At 40.8% G+C, this 20,402-nt stretch overlaps 1 protein-coding gene across 12 annotated transcripts in view; it reads right to left on the minus strand.

Annotated features, from left to right (window-relative positions):
• Fam110b (family with sequence similarity 110 member B) overlaps positions 1 to 20,402 on the minus strand; it is a 143,671-nt gene that overhangs the window by 41,628 nt on the left and 81,641 nt on the right. For 2 of the 12 annotated variants that reach the window (XM_085839507.1, XM_085839505.1), the window contains one exon: positions 19,386 to 19,433. The exons of 8 other annotated variants lie outside the window; for them this stretch is intronic. The gene's annotated coding sequence lies outside the window, so the exon portion shown is untranslated. Of the gene's footprint in view, positions 1 to 19,385; positions 19,434 to 19,742; positions 19,895 to 20,402 lie in introns of those variants that run through there. 2 more of the 12 variants (XM_029476534.2, XM_085839508.1) reach the window with 2 other exon arrangements.

Raw genomic sequence — 20,402 nt, forward strand, 5'->3', positions numbered from 1 at the left:
ATCAATTTATGAAATTATAAATAATGCTGTACTGAGAACAACAACATTCTAAACAGAGCATGAAGTGCTCCCTGCTAGACGACTGTGCTTTAGACTCCGTTCTCCCTGAACATACCTCAAATGCAGTCTTGTTTTCTTTTCTGTATCTCTTCTTAACATATTGGGCACAATCTAACATGGATAAGTTAAATGGTTTGTATATAATCACCTGAATTATTTACTTTTCTGTTGTTGTGAAAAAACCCCATGACCAAACATCACAAAAAAACAGTTTATTTTGGCTTATGGTTGCCATGGTAGAAAGGCTTAGCAGCAAGCATGGCAGCAGGAGGCTGGGAGCTCCCAGGGCAGCTACAGGCTTGAAGCACAAACAGTGATGGACATGGAAGGAGACTATATATACTCCAAGCCTATTCTAGGGGCATGCTTTCTCCAGTAGGTCTGTACATCTGAAATCTCTCCAAAGATAGCTAACAACTGGGGACCAAGTGTTTGTACATCTGAGTCTATTGGGTCCTTTGTTGCTTTATTTTTGTTTTTTGAAATAACATCTCTCTGTGTAGCATTGGCTGTCATGGAACTCACTTTGTAGACCAGTCTGGCCTCAAACTCACAAAAATCTACCTACTCCTGCCTCCTGAGTACTGGGATTGAAGGTATGCACCACTATTGCCTGGCATAACTGGGTCATTCATCATCATCATCAGTCTGTGAAAATTTTCTCAAAAACATGAAAAAAAGGTATTTTTTTCAGTCTAATTTTCTACTCCATTAACCTGTATTTGAAGGGGGAAAGGGGAAGCATAATATTTGCCCAACAATGAAGCTGAAATCATGTTTTAAATTTTCCAGAATAAGAAACAAGCCTTCTCCAGATTTCCAAATCTCAAGGAGGAATTTGTTTTTAGTATTGTATCCCACTGTGTAAATGTAGTTAACAAAGTGCTCTGTATTTCAAAACTATTAATAATAAATTTCATATATTCTAGCCATGCACCCAGAAAGTTAGATATAAGGCAATGGGTACATTAACTGACTTGATTCAATGACTGCACTCTATTCATACATAATGCCACTTTGTATTTCCAACAGTTAGAAAATTGTAAATTGTCAAAGTATAATAACAAGGAAATTTTAAGAAAAAAATGCTACCAGATAAGAGATCATTGAAATAGAGATGCTTTTGCTTAAATCCCAATTTAGTGTTCATTTTGCATGAATCCGAGCAACACTTACCTTATATTTTTAATCATGGTGCTAACACTTATATCTTCTGTGAGACTTATATTAGCCATTGGTTTTCTTAAGATTTAAAATTTTAAGATTCTTAAGCAGTGTCCTTTTCTCTATCATTAAAAAATGGCTAAGAATGTCATAAAGTTTCTGTATAAAGGTTTCCTCCTTTTCCCCTAATCACAGAACTTAATAGTCTTTTGTTTTAGAACATGTTCAACTAGTAAATACACATCACTACATCTTACTCCCACCAAAACACTAGGGATGATAGGGAACCATGTTCTTTGGAGGGCTTCCTAAATAGTTAATTCTGATCAATCTATATTTTTAAAGATATCCAAAAGCAGAACAAATTTCTACTCATTTTGAATCATGAATTATTTCTTTGGATAGAAGCTTCGGGTCTTCATGGAGCCTCACGTATCCACACTCAAGGGAATTGTTTCCCTGGCAGTACAGGAAGAGAAGCATGGTCACAGAAAGGGGGAGTGGTGTCTACAGCTTCCTTGGTCACATCCCTGGGCTTCTGAATGAATACTCTGAATAACCTCAGCACGCATGTGCTGCAGGCTCTGCTCACAATAAGGAGCTGGCTGCATAAAAGGCAGGTTAATGGCATGAAGACTGCAAGGTGTTATTTAGTCTGAGGGGGAGAAACCAGGGCAGGCTGCTGGCACTGGCAATACTACAACTTTCCTGTGTCTCTGGTGGAAATGCCTGCTGGCCTGTCAAGTGTACTGGGCATCTTGCCACTCTCCAGGATTCCTAACCTTCTTCCTGGACAGCCTTTCTACAACTGTGGAAGTGGAGCTCAGGTGTGGGGACAGTGTGAGCCAACCAGCATCCGCACTGCCCTCCTATGGAGCCTGCTTCATTCTGCCTAGCCCTAGACAGCACAGCCTCTGGGCAGGATTAACACTGTAGAAAAGGAAACCCCTTTTCAGGGCTGTTGTTAGGAACAGCCAGTGTGTCTTTCTTTAAGACTAATAAGTGAATTAAGCCCTGGGGCCTTCAATAGTTCTATTTTCATAGACTCTTGCCATGGCCAAATTTATTTAGTAGAAAATTATTCTTGTAAATATTATGGTAATTTTGTCAAATTGGATTATAGTCTTTCTTGGTGCCTGGACTATAGAGAACTTGGTACCTGACCTAAGCTTCTACTAATTCATTTGATCAGCTGACAAAAATTTATTTATAGAACAGGGATTTCTGGGCCATGCTTCAGACTTTGTTTGGTGTGATGTGACATACAGATATGATAGAGAGGTTAAGGTCTAGTAGAAAAAATTAAAGTGAAAGAGGTTGCCTCGAGATGATACTTGTACATATAAACAAGAAGAGTGCTCTACTAACCCTGCTGCTCACTGTTAGCAGAGTGCTCTACTAAACCTGCTGCTCACTGTTAGCAGAGTGCTCTACTAACCCTGCTGCTCACTGTTAGCAGAGTGCTCTACTAACCCTGCTGTTCACTGTTAGCAGAGTGCTCTACTAAACCTGCTGCTCACTGTTAGCTAGATCCCCAGAAACAGAACTAGCCCCCAGGAGTCCCTACTAGGATCTGAAAAGGTTCAATGTGTTGACATCATGCTGTTGTGTGCCCATGCACAGTGGACATCCCCACCCCCAGAACAACCCACTTGCATAAAAAGTAATGAGGTTCTTGGAATGAGTAGAAAAGAATTTCTTACATTAGCTGCAGCTTAGTAAATGCTGAAGTGGGAGGTGAGACAAGTATGTGGGGTACGTGGAAACCTTAGAGCAACTTAAGATAAGGGAAGCTAGGGAAGTAACTAGTCACGGGATGGATGAGGGAGAACACTGGGACCAAAACACTCCACGCCCTGGGCTGGATATTTGGGGATAAGGGCAGCAGCAATTTCAGGACAGCTGATGTCTCCAATATTCCAGAAAGTACCATGTGAGATTCAAGGTTAGGCTGGGCTTCATGTTTGTCTGAGTCAAGCCTGAGATTAGACCTGTCTGAAAGCAACATTAGCTTTCTGTCCGCCTGTCAACATGCCAAAGGACTGGGATATCAGCACCTGCAGCTCCCAGTTCTCCACTTTTCCTAGTCTCCAAATGGCTCTTGGCTATGGAGAATGCACAGTGGAATCGGAGAAGTACGAGAGGATCGGTCACCCGTTCATCACATCTGTATCCCTTGGGGTATATCAAGGATCGAGTCACCATGTCTGTGACACTCACTGTGTGTGGGGGATCATCTTCTCATCTTCATGTCTATCTTCTCTGTTAGGGAACATCTTAAGTCTATCCTCCCCACCCCACTGTGCTGCAGAGGGTCGTCTAGTCTCTACATCTACCTTCCCTCAGAGTTGGAGAATATCTTCTAGTCCTCTTGTCTTCTCTCTTTCCTCCTGAGATGACTTATAACTTAATCATTCCTTATAGGCATCTTCACTCCAGACTCAGACAATGTTTTGGAATACCTTTGAAAGTCTTATTTGGGTGGGGAGAAGGTAAAGTTGGTGAATGTAAGATATATTACATGAAGCTAACTGTAAGTTTTTATTTACAAGAGGGCTGAACCTCAAAAGGCTAAAAGCCACTGTTTCTTGTCTGTTGCAGAAGTCACTTTAGTAAAGCACTGAAAAGTTAGTATGGAAAGATCCCACTCCCAGATGGACGCTGAAATGCATCCCTTAGTGCAATTTAACCAACCTGTGACAGCACAGACATTGCTCAGATAACAGGGCATACTGCATGTAAGCAAGCATCCGGTAGTCTAGGGCCTTCTGAAGCACAGTAGAATGAGGCATCCAGGGGTGCTGGGAACTGTCTTACAAGCTGTAATCAAGTTTTCTCCCTCGGCCTACAAATGAATAAACTAAAAACACCGGGATCTCTTTATACTATTCATTATGGTAACATCTTCCAAGATCAATCGATTTTGAGGTTTTATAGTTATATATTATAAGATTGAATGATACAAGCTTTAATTATTTTAGACTTTTAAAAATAAAAATTGTATGCATATTAAAAAAACATCATGAACTTTGAATCTTGATGACTTATCCTAGCAAAGGATTCACAGCCCCCATGAGACTAGAACTGTCATTAGAATTTGAGCTGCCTATGGCCATCTGCCTGTGGACTGTGTTAGTAAAGCCCTTCCTCTGACATACAAAGAGCAAAATAAACTTCAGACTATAAAACGTTTCACTGAAAAGTACCACAGAAACACAAGTCTTTGAATATCCAGGCTTTAGATTTCTGACCCTTTAACATGACAGATATAAGAAGGTCCAGTGCTCGGTAAATAGAAGGCAGCAGTGACTATACTTCCCTGCCTGAATCTGTGAGGTCAGCATTCATGGCTCCAAAGTGAGGAGCATGGATTAAGAAAGAGGTAAATCTGCTAGGACTAAACCTATCTAGGGATTTTTCAGGTTACTCTTCCCCAGACAGCAGAGTTTAATAAGTATTCACATTGCATTATGTATCAAAAGTCATGTAAAGATGATTTAAAACCAATGGGAAAGTATGTATTAGGATATATGCAAACACTTATGTATTTTACATAAGTGATCCCTGAGGGTTTGGTATCTAAGAGGATCCCTGAAATAATCACCTACATTATCAACAGGCAGTGGGTTGCCTTTAAAAAGACACCAGTGTATTTGGAAATGCTTACAAATACAAAGGGTTATGGGTGAATTAGTGTTTTAGCAATCTAAAACAAAATGGCAAGGGCAGCTCCTGTCTTTCATGACAGTGTTTGCTTTGCAAAGTTCTAAGCATAAAAATAACCATATAAATGAGAGCTGTGCAATTTGTACTTAATGGTAAAATTATGACTGTTCTGTGACTCTTAAATATGTCCTATCATTATAATGAACACATAATGAAGATAACTTAAAACACTATAACTGACAAGCACACTGAGAATTTTCGTGTGTGTGTGTGTGTGTGTGTGTGTGTGTGTATGTGTGTGTTTGTGTTCCTTATTAGTACAGGTTGGAATACAGCCTACCTTCTTTATCTTATCACAGTACACACAATGTAGTGAGCATCTCTTCTATACTTGGACTTCTGTCCTTTCAGTCAGAGTCAGCTCCCACTTAGCTCTTTATAGTTATAGTAACTTTCAAGTCTGTCTCTGAGGACTTCTTTGTTGGCAAGCTCAGTGATGGCACTGGTCTTTGTCTATTTGTTCTGGTACAGCTGATCCTTTGCATCTTGTGCTGGCTAGTTTATGTCAATTTGACACATGCTCGAGTTATCTGAAAGGTAGGAAGGTTAGTTGAGGAACTGCCCCCATAAGATCTCACTGTAAGGCATGTTCTTAATTAGTGATCAATGGGGATGGCCCAACCCATTGCAGCTGGTGTCTTCTCTGGGCTAGTGGTCCTGTATTCTATAAAAAAGCAGTCTGAGAAAACCATGAGGAGCAAGTCAGTAAGCAGCACCCCCTATGGTCTCTGCATCAGCTCCTGTCTCTGTATCATGTTCCTGTTGCATCTGAGTTCCTTTCCTTACTTTCTTTGATGAAAACAGGGAAGTGTAAGTGTAAATGAACCCTTTCCTCCCCGACTTGCTTGGTTAATGGTCTTTCTTTGCAGCAAAAGAAAATCTTACTGAGACATGTCACAACATTCCTTACTCATAAGCTACTAATTTGGCCTTCACTAAGCTACTCTTGTTTGGCAATAGTCTCTAGGAACAAGATCTGGTACACTGGCAAGCACCTATAAATGTGGTTCAAGTTTCACCCCCAGAAGCACCACTTTTTCCTTATTATTCTGTATCGCCTTCCCACATTGACCTACTCTTGGCAGTCTTCTCTTGTTAAGTGTCTGTTTCTGTCCAAATTCTCATGAGTCAACACTGAGAGACAAGGAGGCCACACATCCACAGCACTCCTGTCTGTGCACTGTCCTGAAGATGACCACAGTCACACCACTGGTGGGACTCCAAGGTCAGGAAAGACCTGCCATCACCACGCACTGTGGAGGCCAGGCATCACTATTTGCACAGGGATCTGTGGAAGGAAGAGCTGACTCTCAGGTTTACATTTTGTATACACACAGTTATTATTGGCTAAATTTGAACTATGGTGTTGGGAAACTGTTTTTTATTGAAACTAGAGCACAATTAATTAGAAACCACACAGACTAGAATCATGTGAGCAAAAAATAATGATTAGGAGCAATCTAAATCCACTAGACACATTGTTCGAACCCAACAAGCTGGAACAGAGAATTGTTAATTTATTTATGCTGATAACAAAACCACCAGCTCCCCAAGCTTTGCAAACATTTGAAATTAAAAAGAATATCCAAATACAAGAAAAATAAAAATAAGAATCTGAAAATGAATCCATACTTTCACATTCAATAAAAAAAAAAAAAATCAGGTAGAAAACAGCAGACACTGGGCACTTCATATACACCATCTCCCTTGAATCACACAACCCCGGAGAAACCGAGGAACACTACAGTGAAGTAGCTTGCCTGATAGGCCAGAATGTCATTAGGCAACTGAGCTGTGACACAATGCTGGTGCAGGGCTTTGCCCCAATCTTTGGTAACAGGCAACTCAAAGTACTTTTAGGAAAATGCAAGTCTTGTAAACTGTCACATTATCCATATTAAGATTTGGTTTTTCAAAGCAACTAGTCCACTTGTTTCCCAACAAGTCTTGGGCTGTATGCTTGATAGGCACATTTCAGAGGAAGCTCACAAGCTCACTTATTATAAATTAGGCTATGGGGAAGACACCTGCTCGCCTGAAACCTCTTCAACACATCCAATAGTATGATGTGCTAGATGCAAAGTCACCGATTAAAATGTAAGCTGTACATTCAGAAGACAGGCACCATGTTTTTACGTTGAGTGAAATGGTTTTCTATGTTGAAGATGTCGCTGAGACATTCCACCTGAGAGTCTCTCTGGAATATTACCTTTTGGAATATTCGAGTGGTTACATGTGCATAGAAACAAACACAATTTCAAACATTTAAATAATACTGTAAAAGAAAACGGAGTATAATAAATTCTTGACAGCACCTATCCTATGAAAATAAAGACTTGACAAATTACAGGAGTAACTGTTTAAAATGATTAAAATAATATCTTATAGCACAGAAAGCTAGAAAGAAGTTTATTTTTAACACATATAATACATTTATATTACTTGAAAATATGTACAACTGCTGTCTTTCAATGGATAGTTTTCTCTCAGGTGCTCTCAACCAACTCCTAACATCATTATCATATATAGATTAAGGCAACATTCAGCCCTCATCCGAGACACTGCTGTTTGTGGTTGATGATGATCGACACAGAGCCTCTCAACTTGTCAAGGAGTAGAGGGAGAATAAGCAACTAGGTAATGGTCAGTCCTAAGTGGAACATATGTATTGCACCCCTACCCCAAGGGTTAGGGATCGTTGCAAAGGAGATGTGGGAAGAGGGTAAGGGGGAAACCACAAGAAAACAGTGTCTTCTGGCTACACCAAGGTGGGTACACATATGAACTTGTAGACCTTGTGACACTGTGTGTAAGACCTGTTCAAGCCCAAGCCAGTCCAAATCCCAGCATGGCAACTGTGAGCTACTAGAAGAGAGTCACTTTTCTATAGGAATAGAGCCCCTGATCAGTCAACTGTGTTCCAGTGGAAGGCTACACATCCAAGAATGTCTGGGCAGAACAAATTGACTTTGATGGGGTTAAGCAGACATAAAGTTGGGTGGGAAAGGAAATTAGTGTAGATTTGGAGAGGATGAATATGATCAAAATAGGTTGCATGAAAATATAGAAGGAAGATGAAGAGGAAGAAGAAGGTGAGGAGGAGGAGGGGGAGGGAAGAGGGAGGGGGAAGGAGGAGAGGGAGGGGGAGGAGGAGGGGGAGGGGGAGGGGGAGGAGGAACAGCAGCAGCAGCATGGCCACCACCCTCAACCCTGAACATTAGGTTGTAAAAGTTTTGTTACTATTTTTGGAGAAAGCGGGTAGATCTACCTTTCTACCATAACTCTACATTACATGCCAAGAAATATCACCCAATCATGTTTTTTGCCAGGTACATCCTGAAAGATGAATGCCGTAGGAACATCAAAGACTGCAATATGAGTAGTCTGAGAAAAGATGTCTCCTACTAGCCTTTCAATTATTTACCTAGCAAATGCATACTGAGGAAGCCCAGGTCACAGCAGAAAAAGCAAGTCAACAGACATTTTGGCCTCTATTAAAATTGAGTTCTCATTGAGGAAGGAAATAACGCAGTGGTCTAGAGAATAACTACAATTCACATTAACATTGGAGACTTTTAAGTTTTAAATGCTGCTCGTGGACCTTGGAAACAGCAGAAATAGTCAGCTACTGCTGTAGCTCTACACATGGCTCTCCCTGTGTTCTGGGATTCTCACTGAGACAGTGGCTCCTGCCTCTTGGGACCTAGTGTAGACTCGCAGCTTACAGGAAGCAGGCACCAACAGGTACAAATAGTGCTTAGAGGCACTAGGTCCTGTTCCATTTAGAATTATGGTTGCCTTGTTGGCTGGAAACATCTGTCCACCACAATCACGTTACAATGTAGTAGTAAAGGACTACTGAGAAATACATTTTAACAATGTGTCTGCCTACTAATGTAGTATATGAGAACACTAAGCATGCCCAGCAGAGACAGAGATCAGAGGAGTCAGGAAGTAAGGAAGAGTGGAGCAGACATGGAAAGGAAGCTTGCTTTCCCAAGTTTTAATGATATGCTTCATGCTGCTATTTATTCAGAACTTAAACTTCCAGCATTTAAAAATTTTGGATGGTCTCAGTATCATCTTAAAAATTATATTTAAATGTTTAAGTGCACCACAATTCATTATCATCAACCATTGAAGACTTCTGTTCAACTCCTGAGATTTCTCTCACCCTCTCATTAAGGAATGAACAAGCAAAGAAACACTACTACAAAACCTATTGTCAATGAGGAAAGTGAAGGTATGTATGCATTCCCAGCACTGACACAGGCAGGATAAGGATCATCTCTCTCCATAAGCATGTTAGGATTTAAAGTTTAAAAAAAAAGCACCAACAGAAGAGTTGAAAAAAATAACACTACATTCTTCCAGATGTTCTCCCCAAGCCGAAAGCAGGATGTGGAAATGCTAGCCTCAGTCAGGCACAGTAATGGGGGAGCCCTCATGACAATAGTAAGCCTGCCTTAGTATTACTTACATCACATTTAATAGCATCCTGATATTTGCAATTTTATATAAATGCTTAAAAAAATAAAACCAGAGTCTGATTCTAGATGAATTTTTATTTCCTAAAACTAGTATAAAGTTCAAATTTCAGGAACCAGGTTTATAAACTAGTAAGCTGTTTCCATGGCAACTGGCTGCTTTGCAGTGGAGAGATTGGTTCACATTTATCTTGTATTCTGGGGACCAGACACTAGGAAAAGAGATGCCTAAATTTTTGGTTTTCAGGGTAAGTAGCATAATAATTTGGGTTTTGATTTTTATAAGACTGTCAGGTGGAGAAGTTGACATTAATATTTAAAAGTTACCTAATCTTAAATGTTTCCCTATTCTTTGATCTACCAAAGACCAGCAGGGGATCAGAAATATTTTCTTTGGGATAAGCTGGTACTCAGTATACTTCATGTCATGCTATGACTTATAGCCACCTTGATTGCAAATTTCTGTTGTGATGGCTTGGGAGCAGCTGCTAAACCAAAGATGGGACACATGTAACCACATGTACACACATGTAACCTCATGTGTGCTGCAATGAGTGGACAGTATCCCCTAGGAACCTCCTGAATGCTGAGGGATGAGGGATTCATGGTCAATGGATAGTAGTGACTCACACATCCCTCCACTCACATAGGGCAGAGGCTTTCCTCAGCTGGAAGAAGAGGAGGCAATCATGTGTACCCTGAAATGAGGAGGGCACTATCTTCATGGACTTACTTCAGAGAAACACGTTGACTCTCCTGTGCTTCAAATATAACTCCTGGAAACAGATGTGTCAACAGATGTCACTCTTTGGAGGAACACTGACACGCAGTATGATGACATAGGAACATGGTGGGCAGATGGCCACCCTGGGAGGGAAGGGGAAGCTATGCCCTCAAAGCTCACCTATCCTGAGAAGAAGGCAGCCTCACAGGGAAACCTGGCTTCCAGTTTTCTCATCTGTTAAGAGGGGACATGCTGGAGATTAAGAACATCTTGGAAATGTTTTAAGAAGGGAAATATTAGATGTCATAATTATTGCTGCTGCTGTTTATAATTGCTGTTGTTACTAACATTAAGATTAGGTAGTATCCCTTCTCAGGCATTGTGTGGTGTGAGAGGGTGTGCTCGAACAAACGCATGCACACATATGGAGGGTGGGGCGGGTAGGGGCCAGGAGAGTTGACACATGCCCATCTTTACAGGTATTGATATGAGATCACTGATGTAGCTCAAATGAATGTTCTGAAGAGCATAAATACCTTAAGCTTTATTTAGAAAAAACTAGCAACTTGCAGGTGTGCTACCCAAAATGTGTTGATGCATGAGAAGGACAGAAACATGTATTTATTACACATGTATAAAAGGCAAACTTTCCTAAGCAGCATCATAATGGCAAATATTAGGTTTTTGTCTGTCTGCCTGTTTCTATGGTGGATCAATCCAAGCACCTTATGCATTGCTGGCCCAACACTAGTAAGTACTGCTTCTAGAAATGCTTTCTTCTAAAACTTACCTTATGGTCTAGAGTAAATAAAGAACTATTTAAACTACTGTAATGACTAACTCAGATGCTCTACTATTTCTTAAAGCCTACATATAATCTATGTATAATCTTTAGTTTTCTCTCAATGAATGTCTTTTATATTGTCATGAGCTTTAGTTTTGTTTAAGGACTATTTTTCACAGCAAATTGAATCCTAAAGCAAAACCATAGCCTCTATTGGGAAAAAGTTAAAAAGAAAGAAAAGCCCTTTGGATACTTAGTAGAAGGTAAGGCCTGTCAGCGCAGATCCCATTACACGTTTCCAAGCTAAGGGAGCCCACCCAGGCCCCTGTAAATACATTTAGCCATTAAGTCTAAGTTAAGGTGCCATGAAGACAGTGTATATACAAAAGCACAATGAAAGATAGCAGCCATTGGATAAAGGCACCACCCATCTCCATGTAGACCCTCAATGTAAATAGCAGGGCTCAGAAAGAACCTCAGTTCCTCAGGACAGTAGAAGGAACAGCCTGGACACAGATGACCTTCAAGTGACTAAATGCTTTATGATCCTTTTATACTAACATCCCCTGCCTCCAGAGGACAGTGCAAGGGGTGCCTGTGATGGGCAGGATTAAGATCCCACAGTAGATGTGAGATAAAACCGATCAGCTATGAAGGTTTTATATCAGCTCCTCTGTCCTTTGTTGGGCCATTTGATTGTCCTCCTAAAACTTCAGAGCCATACTGAGAATTTTTACCGCTGCTTACAGAATATTCATGGCACTCGTTCCTCATGCTGTCAGAGAAAATATTTATGTACAGAAGAACATAAAACTGTTGCAACAACAAAAATGCCACAGATTTACAAGGGACTTTAGTTACGAGGCAGCCAACGAGCAGTGCTCACCTTGACAGCCCTCTAATCCAAAGGCCAAGGTTAAAGGGAAAAAATAACTGTCCTTGATAGGTTTTGGATAAAATCCTACTTCATCTTCACGCTGACACTCTTCCTCTATGGCATGCGACCACCAAGTATAAAGGCATCATTCTGAGATGCTGCTCAGTTTCCTTCCTAGGTCCACATACATTCCAGTGCACACCATCAATCAGCAATCATAAACCTTTCTAAAGTTTGGGAAATGAGGTAACAAGAAACATAAACAATTCCTATACTCAAACCTCTTCCAGAAATGAAGGGAACACAGATAATGTTTTATAGTAAGAAAATGGAAATCACCGTTCAGAATTTCACTATAAAAGACAGACAGTCCTGTCTAGAAAGATCATTCTATTGCAGGAGTTATACAATAGATATATGACTTTTAACACCATTTGGAACTGGGAATTTATCAAATCAGTCAAATAATGTTGATGGCTGAGGAATACTGGGGAGAAAGACTTTTATCTAGACTCACTAGGTGTATACATATACACATTAAAGTGAGATTTAACAACGAAGCTAAATTATGGTCATTCCTTAAGCTTAATTATGACATAGATATAATCCGAACATATTAGAACAGGGGTACATTTTGACATAATCTATGCATTGATTAAAATACATAAAATTTTCTTTAGTTCTATTTATTTGGCATCCCTTTAAGGCAAAGACTGTAAGTTCTCAGGACTAAGTACTAGGTGTTTGGGAATGTTATGTCTGAAAAAGACTCTTGACCTTGGCCAATAGCAATATTTTGGAAAGCTACAAATTATTTTTATGAGCCAAATCACATTCCACTAATAACAACTGGCTCATGCCTGTATTGGTTTCACTGATATTACCTCTGTGCTGGCTCCTAACAAGCTTAGAATGTAATAACTTGGTGCTGAGTGAACTTTAAAGTGGTTTTGTTTCAGCTGTAGTTTTCTCTAGAGCAGCAGTTCTCAACCTGTGGGTCACAACCCTTTGGGAGTTGTATATCAGATATCCTGAATATCAGGTATTTATATTCTTATTCATTTCTTCCTTTCTTCCTTTCTTCCTTTCTCTTTTCTTCCTTTCTTCCTTTCTTCCTTTCTTCCTTTCTCTCTCTCTCTCTCTCTCTCTCTCTCTCTCTCTCTCTCTCTCTCTCTCTCTCTCTCTCTCTTTATCTCTCTCTCTCCTTTTTCTGTCTTCTTTCTTTTCTTGGATATTTTATTTATTTACATTTCAAATGTTATCCCCTTTCCCAAATTCCCCTGCAGAAACCCTCTATCCCATCCCCCATCCTCCTGCTTCTATGAAGGTGTGCCCCACCAACTCACTCATACCTGCCTCCCCGCCCTCTCATTCCCCTACACTGGGGCATTGAGCCTCCACAGGACCAAGGGCTCTTCTCCCATTGATGCCCAAAAAGGCCATCCTCTGCTACATATATAGCAAGAGCCATGGGTTACTCCACTTGTGCTCCTTGGTTGGTAGTTTAGTCCCTGGGAGCTCTGGTTGGTTGACATTGTTGTTCTTCCTTTCTGCTCCTTCAGTCCTTTCTCTAACTCTTCCATTGGGGACCCCACGATCAGTCCAATGGTTGGCTGTAAGCATCCACCTCTGAATATGTCAGGCTCTGGCAGAGCCTCTCAGGAGACAACTATATTAGGCTCCTGTCAGCATATACTTCTTGGCATCCACAATAGTGCGTTTGTTTGGAGACTGTATAAGGGATGGATCCCCAGGTGGGGCAGTCTTGCAATTATGAGGTAGCAAAGAAGTAATTTTATGATGGTGGTCACCACAGCATAAGGAACTGCATGAAAGAGTTGCAAACATTAGGAAGGTTGAGAACCACTGCAGTAGTTCACCTAGCTGACATGGAAAAGCAGTTTGTAATAAAGACTGACACAGAGCAATTTGGGCTGGAGGAACCCTACATTTTCACTTCAAATCCTAAGTCTGGCACTGTGGGTCTAAGACTCAGCAGTGGCATGCCATTCACCTGATGAGCAAGGGCAGCTCTGCTCCCAGGCATCTAGATGTGGAGCTGTGGTGAACAAAGAAATACATGGCCTTGTGGCTTAGCTTTTCTACTTACCCACGCAACTCCTTCATCTAAAAAGCTGAGATGCCAATTGTCTATACCTCACCACTCAAGTCTACTGAATGGAAGTGCATTATAAACTATATAGGCCTATGACAAAAAGCACTTCACAGCAGTGTCTGCTCTATTGGCAGGCTCAAACCAGATGAAACCATAGATGAAGTCAGGTAATTTGAACTCCAGAAAGCTAGGTAGCCCTGCCATGGATATGGACATGAGTATGATCTCTCTGAGAAGAATATGTAACAAACATGTCTAATAAATGAGAAGCCATGCCTTGGTCCACAGAATCAAGAGGTTTAGTAAATGGACAAGTCCCACACTGCTTTAAAGCAGTGATGGCACAGTACACCATGGCGGCCTGTGGTGGAGAGGCTCTGTTCATCTCATGGTGACAAGGATAAGAGGAGAGGAAGGCACTGGGATCTAGAGCAAGGGCACAGCCTAATGGCTCATCTCCTTCACACTAGGATGCCCTTCCTCCAGGATTGTCAGAGCTTGAGGAAGGCAGCAGAAAAACAGTACCCTCTCTTTCTGAATCAGGCTTATTAACCTCATAAACATGTAAGTCCTCTTTACTGAGCCAGATCAGTAGATCCAGAGTTAAAGCCACCTTGTTACTCTTACCCTGTCTATCATTTACCAGAATGCTGCAGAACAAAATCTACAACAATATCAGATGAATCATGATCAGTACCTTGTGTGTACTCACATGCTAACAAATGCCGAAGACTAGGCATGGACACTCTCTCAAGGGCCTCTGAGCACACACAATGCCACCTTGAGCAGGTACAAATGTAGGTCTAAGAAGCCTTCCCTGTGGAGGGAAGTATGAGATGGAACTTTCCTCACAAGGTGGGCCTGACCCAGGCATAGGTTCTACTTGCAAGTCTCTTGGCTATCAGGAATCTCTGTGATTTCTAGACAACATAATATTATCATCCGCCCAGTGACATTTCCTATATTATGTTTGTTAAGATACCAATCTATTATGGACATTTAAAAAACATGGTGTTTGTTTTGCTATAGAGAGACACCATGACCATGGCAACTCTTATAAAGGAAAGCACTTAATTGGGGCTGGCTTAGTCCATTGTTATCAATCATGGCAGGACGCATGGACACACAGAATCAATCATGGTACTGCAGAGGTAGCTGAGAGTTCTACATCTGGATCAATAGGCAGAGAGTGACACTGGGCCTGGCTTGAGCTTCTGAAACCTCCAAGATCCCCCTTCCCAGTGACACACTTCCTCCAAGACCATATCTACCTCAAGAAGGCCTAGTTCCTACTAGTACCTCTCCCTATAAACCTATGGGGTCCATTTTCACTGAATAAAGATTCAAGAAAGGCTTCTGAGCTGCAAATGCAAACAGATCCAATCCTCTTCAGCAGGCTGATGCATTCGTAGGACACTGAGGTGATGCAGGACCTTTAGCCAAACCCACAGAATGAGAAGAGTGTCCTGCTTGCTTGCTTAGATTTGCTTATATTTTTGAGCTGATATTTGTGGTTTTAATGGAAAAGTTGCAATGATTTTATCATATAGTTTGAAATGAACCATGAAATTGCTAAAAATCAGTACTAATTTCAGCACCACTTGTATACAGACAGTACTGTAGCATAGAGTGCTAACTGCACATCCCAGAAGCCCATTTATGAAGGCTGATTCTAGAGTGGCACTCCTGTGAAGTGTTTGGGACCTTTGGTAGGCTGACTTTATTTAGGTCTCAGGGATCTAACCTTGGAAATTAAATGACCCTTATCATTTTGACTTGAGATGTGATGGATTCTGTAATTCATACTCTTACATGAGCAGAATAGATATAGGTACTATGTCTTTGGTCTTCTAAAACCGTAATGTAAATAGACTTCTCCCTACTTTATAAGTAGCCTGTCACCGGTGTTTTATGTTAAGTTGGAAAGACATTTATTGTATAAATTACAGATTTGTTAGATGGTTCAATATTCTTGGATTCTGATAACTCACAGGGACGTGTGCATGTGCACACATACATATAAACACACACGCACGCACACACACACACACACACATACACACACACACGAGTGGGAAGAGGAAGCAGAAATCAAGAAGCCATCCCTAACTGTAGTGAGCCAGGTAATGCAGAGAAGAGTAACAGGCAGTGACTTCAGACAAGACAAGACTGGAGATGCTAGATAAGTGATGGTTCTGTAATATAAATGCATTAAGGCACAGGTAACTGTTAAATGAGGGATGACTAGGGGAGTAAGACAACAAAAATTTCCATTTGATAACTGGAAAGCAGGAAACTGGGATGGGCTAAGTCAGTAACAAAATTTTCTGGGAAGGAAAGATGGTCAGAGCACAGACTGCCTCAGAGAAGGGTCTATAGCACCTGATATATGAAGGAGCAACATATTAAGATCAGACACTCAATGAGGCTTGCTCTCTGAAGGTTTGCTCACTGCCTGTCATAGGGAACGTTGTTTGTCTGAAAACTTAGCATTGAATGTGTCATACAGAATTAGGTCCATTGTCTTTGTTCCTTTTACTGCTGTTTTGATAAAATACTCTGACAAAACAATTTAAAGCAAAAGGATTTCTTTTGCCCATCCTGTTGGAGGAATCAAAGCAACAGGGGCTGGCATCTTGTTATATAGTGTCTACAATCAGGGACAGACAGCTATGATGCATGATAGCTGACTTTCTCCACTTTATACCATCCACTGTCCCTCACCCAGGGAATGATCTCACAGTTAAGGTGGGTCTTTCCTCATAAATTATCCTATTGAAGAAAATCCCTACAGGCACGTCCAGATGCCCACCTGCCAAGTGATTCTAGATTCTGTCAAGCTGACAATTAACACACGACATTTCAAGACAGGGAAACTTGGAGAATATGTTAGCTAAAGACCAGGCATAGAAGGTCTTCTTCACTGACAAAGAAGACCTTCCCAAAGACAAGGGAATACAACCTGAAGCACTGTCAGGCTTTCTGTCCCACTTTTACGAACAGAAATGATTTCTTGAACTAATGCAACAAAACTGAGTTCTTAATACAATTTCATCTCACACTATGGCAGATATAGAGCAGAGTGAGGAGTATATATATATACTCTAGTACTTGCCAACCATGTGGTCTTTTGCACATGTGCCTCCATGCACATCTCAGTACATGAAACACTCTTTCACTCCATATGGAGAAATGGCAGTAGATACTTCAGACATTTAGAAAAAAATAAGAAGCTATATATTGCTTAGGACCACTGCAGCCACTATGCCTGCTTTCTTCTCTAATGTGCATGCTCTTATAGTCTCATGCACCAGTTCTTAACTTTAGTCTCTTTATTTCCCTTCTTAAACATATAGAATCATTCTAATACCAAACTAGACATCCTGATTTCTCTCTCTCTTTTTTTTTTATCATTCTATATCTATTTCCCATTCGATTTCCATTGTCCAAATTCCCACAGCCAAGTTCTCTGTTGTATTTGTTACTCTTTTGCTGAAGAGAAGTCAACTGGTGTCAAGGTTAAACAGCTTTGACATTAGGGCCCTGGGTTCACTCACAAGGTTGCCCTTTGGCCTGACGTTTACTCTCTTTGATCCCTGCTACAGTGTGAATTGGATTTTTGATGTTCCCCACAGGCCTGTGTGTCAGAGGCTTGTTTTCCAGGGTATGCTACTCCTCGGTAGTGATATGCCCTATAGTAGGGAGGTAGGTCATCAGAGGAACATATTTTCTATATACTAAAGGGGCTATAGGAAGCTACCCTTTCCTTCATTTTTTTTTTTGTTAGAGATAAAGTGACCATATTACTGTGTCACACTTAACAATAGAATGTCACTCTCAATTAAAAATAATGAATTTGTCGATCACATACTGGGACCTCCAAACTGTGTGCCAAAGTACACCTTTTCTCTTTACATATCAATTACACCAGGTATCTTGCTATGCTGTTGAAAATTTCATGAACATAGCCCCATTTCCTTTCATCTACCCACTATGATTCTAATGCTTTCATTTCAGGGTATGAGAGAAGAACAGATGTGGTATGAGCCACCTCCAGCACAGTGTTCATTTCCATATTATGAGCTCAAGTGCAGCCTGGCCTTCATTTCTGTAGATTCAATCCAGTGACTACCCTGACCATGATACTATTATGATCCATCTCTGTGGATAATTAACAACTGTTTATACAAGACAATAAAATTAGTCTTTTACTTGATTAAAAGGGCATTTGAAGTGTGTCAGAGATCTTAATTGGTGACAGCATTATGATCAATAATTCTTAAACCTTACAAGAAATATTTACTAAATTCTCAAAAATTGGCCTTACATTTTCTGTCCTGAGCTGGAGAATTTTTTTTTAGAGAATGAGCTATCTACTTCTTCTTACGGAAACCTTTTTAGAATAAACATTTAAAACCTTAACTGCTTTTGCAAAAGAATGCCCTATCTGTTCCTTCTTGTTAAAAAGCTCTGGCTGGCACAAGAGTCTCATTACAGAAGCTGACTTGCCCTGGTTCCTGAGGAGACCTTGCTCAAGGTCAGCTGAGAGGGCCCAGGGGGCATCCCACCTGACTGTGCTGGGGAACCTGAGCTCTGAGTCATTCTCTTGGCAAAGAGCTGTTCTGGGAAGAGAAAAGCCAGAGGTGCTGGTGTGAAAGGAGGCTGAGTCACCATAGGGAACACAGGGATCTTTATGGAGGAAAATTGAATCCAAAGGAAAGAGGAAGTTTGAGAAAAACTCACATGGTGTTTGAGTTGGGATCAGTTAACACCAAAAAGTGTGCAAGGGCTGAATTTACTCTCAGTGATTTCTCAAGCATCTAGTAGGCACAGTATGAAAAAATTACAATCTACCCCACAGAAGTTTTGAAGACATTAACTTTTCAAAGAGAAACTGACTTTATCAGTTACTTAAGTTTGATTAAGATAGCAACAAAGCAAAAGCAAAGGGAGCTATAAGTTTGTTTCCTGAAGCTGCATTCTCTAGAGGGCTTCTCATCTCAGTAAGTGGTACCCTCATCTCTTTTACAATGGTATAGGCCACACGTTCAGGAGTTCTCTTGTTCTAGGATAATTAAACTAAACAGGCATTTGGGGAAAAGAGCACAGTAGGTTCATTTTATTTCGATCACTTCATGCCTTCATTTCCCTTTTTAGTTTCTTTGAACAGGGAGCCATTTCAAGCACCCAGTGTCTACTCAAAAACAACATCATTCTAAGTACACTGTTGAGAGCACTGAAAAATGCTGGTGATGGAACCATACGGATGCTAACCTAGATAATGCACTAGCTTATATAGTAACAGAGGTTAAGGACCATTGGGGTGCTAACCTATACAATGCACAAGCTTAGATGGGAACAAAGGTTACGGACCGGACCATCGAGATGCAAAAAGAAATTGGCAGATAAAAGCACGTGGACAAGAGTAAAACAAAACACATACTTACATTTCTTGCAGCACTTAAAAGAATGTTTCTATGCCATTTAGGAGAAAACTGCAAAGGATTACATAAACAAATCTAAGTAATTTTTACTCACTGACCTGACCCTATCAGAATTAACCAGGGCAAGGCTAAGAATTGATATGGATAACCCAGCTAATATGTAGATAAACCACACTGTTCAATCTTTCTAACCATCCAAACACAGGATCTGGATCAGTAGCTCTGATAAAGTGCCACATAATTACTTAGGCCCAGGAAGGTACCCGACTGCCATCCCTGGATACCAAGAAGAGAACCTCCTCTCTTGTGCCAATACTGTAACAAATACTTTCCTCCCCTTCCTATGTCTAGACATCTTACCAATATCTCTATTGACTTCCTGTTATTCCCATTTGACATTTGGGATGAGATGGTAGACAGACAAAGGTGAATAGACCAATCCATCTGCTTGGTCCGAGAATGGGAGAGCTGAGGTCTCTTCCTGTTCCACAGATCTCCCTGGATATTTTCTTGTCTCTAGGGATGCAAGCACAATTGTTCCTAGCAGGTACCTGTTGATCATAGATATACATCATGTAGGCACATATGTGAACAGGAGTGCAAGGATCATAGCAGGTGTTGAAATGTCATGGTTTGTGCCAAAGCTTTCAGGCTTATCACCGTGTCTCAGGAGATTCCCTCAGTAATGGATTTACTAGGATGGCTACACACCTTAGAACACTGGATCTCAACTTTTCCAATGCTGTGGTGACTGCTCCCCCCCCCCAATAAAATTATATTCATTGCTACTTCATAACTGTAATTTTGCTACTGTTATGAATCATAGTGTAAATATCTAGCTCTTCTAATGGTCTTAGGTGACCCCTGTCCTGTGAAAGGATTGTTCGACTCCCAAAGGGGTCCCAACTCATGGGCTAAGCACTGCTGTTCTAGAACAGTGCAGAGTGGAGAATACAGGACCAGTTGGAAGCATTCCCTGCTAAAGCCACCTGTGCTGAGGTACAGTTTTATAACTCTAGC

Source organism: Mus caroli, unplaced genomic scaffold (genome assembly GCF_978045245.1).
Source record: "Mus caroli unplaced genomic scaffold, Mus_caroli_1 scaffold_6, whole genome shotgun sequence".
Lineage (NCBI taxonomy): Eukaryota > Metazoa > Chordata > Mammalia > Rodentia > Muridae > Mus > Mus caroli.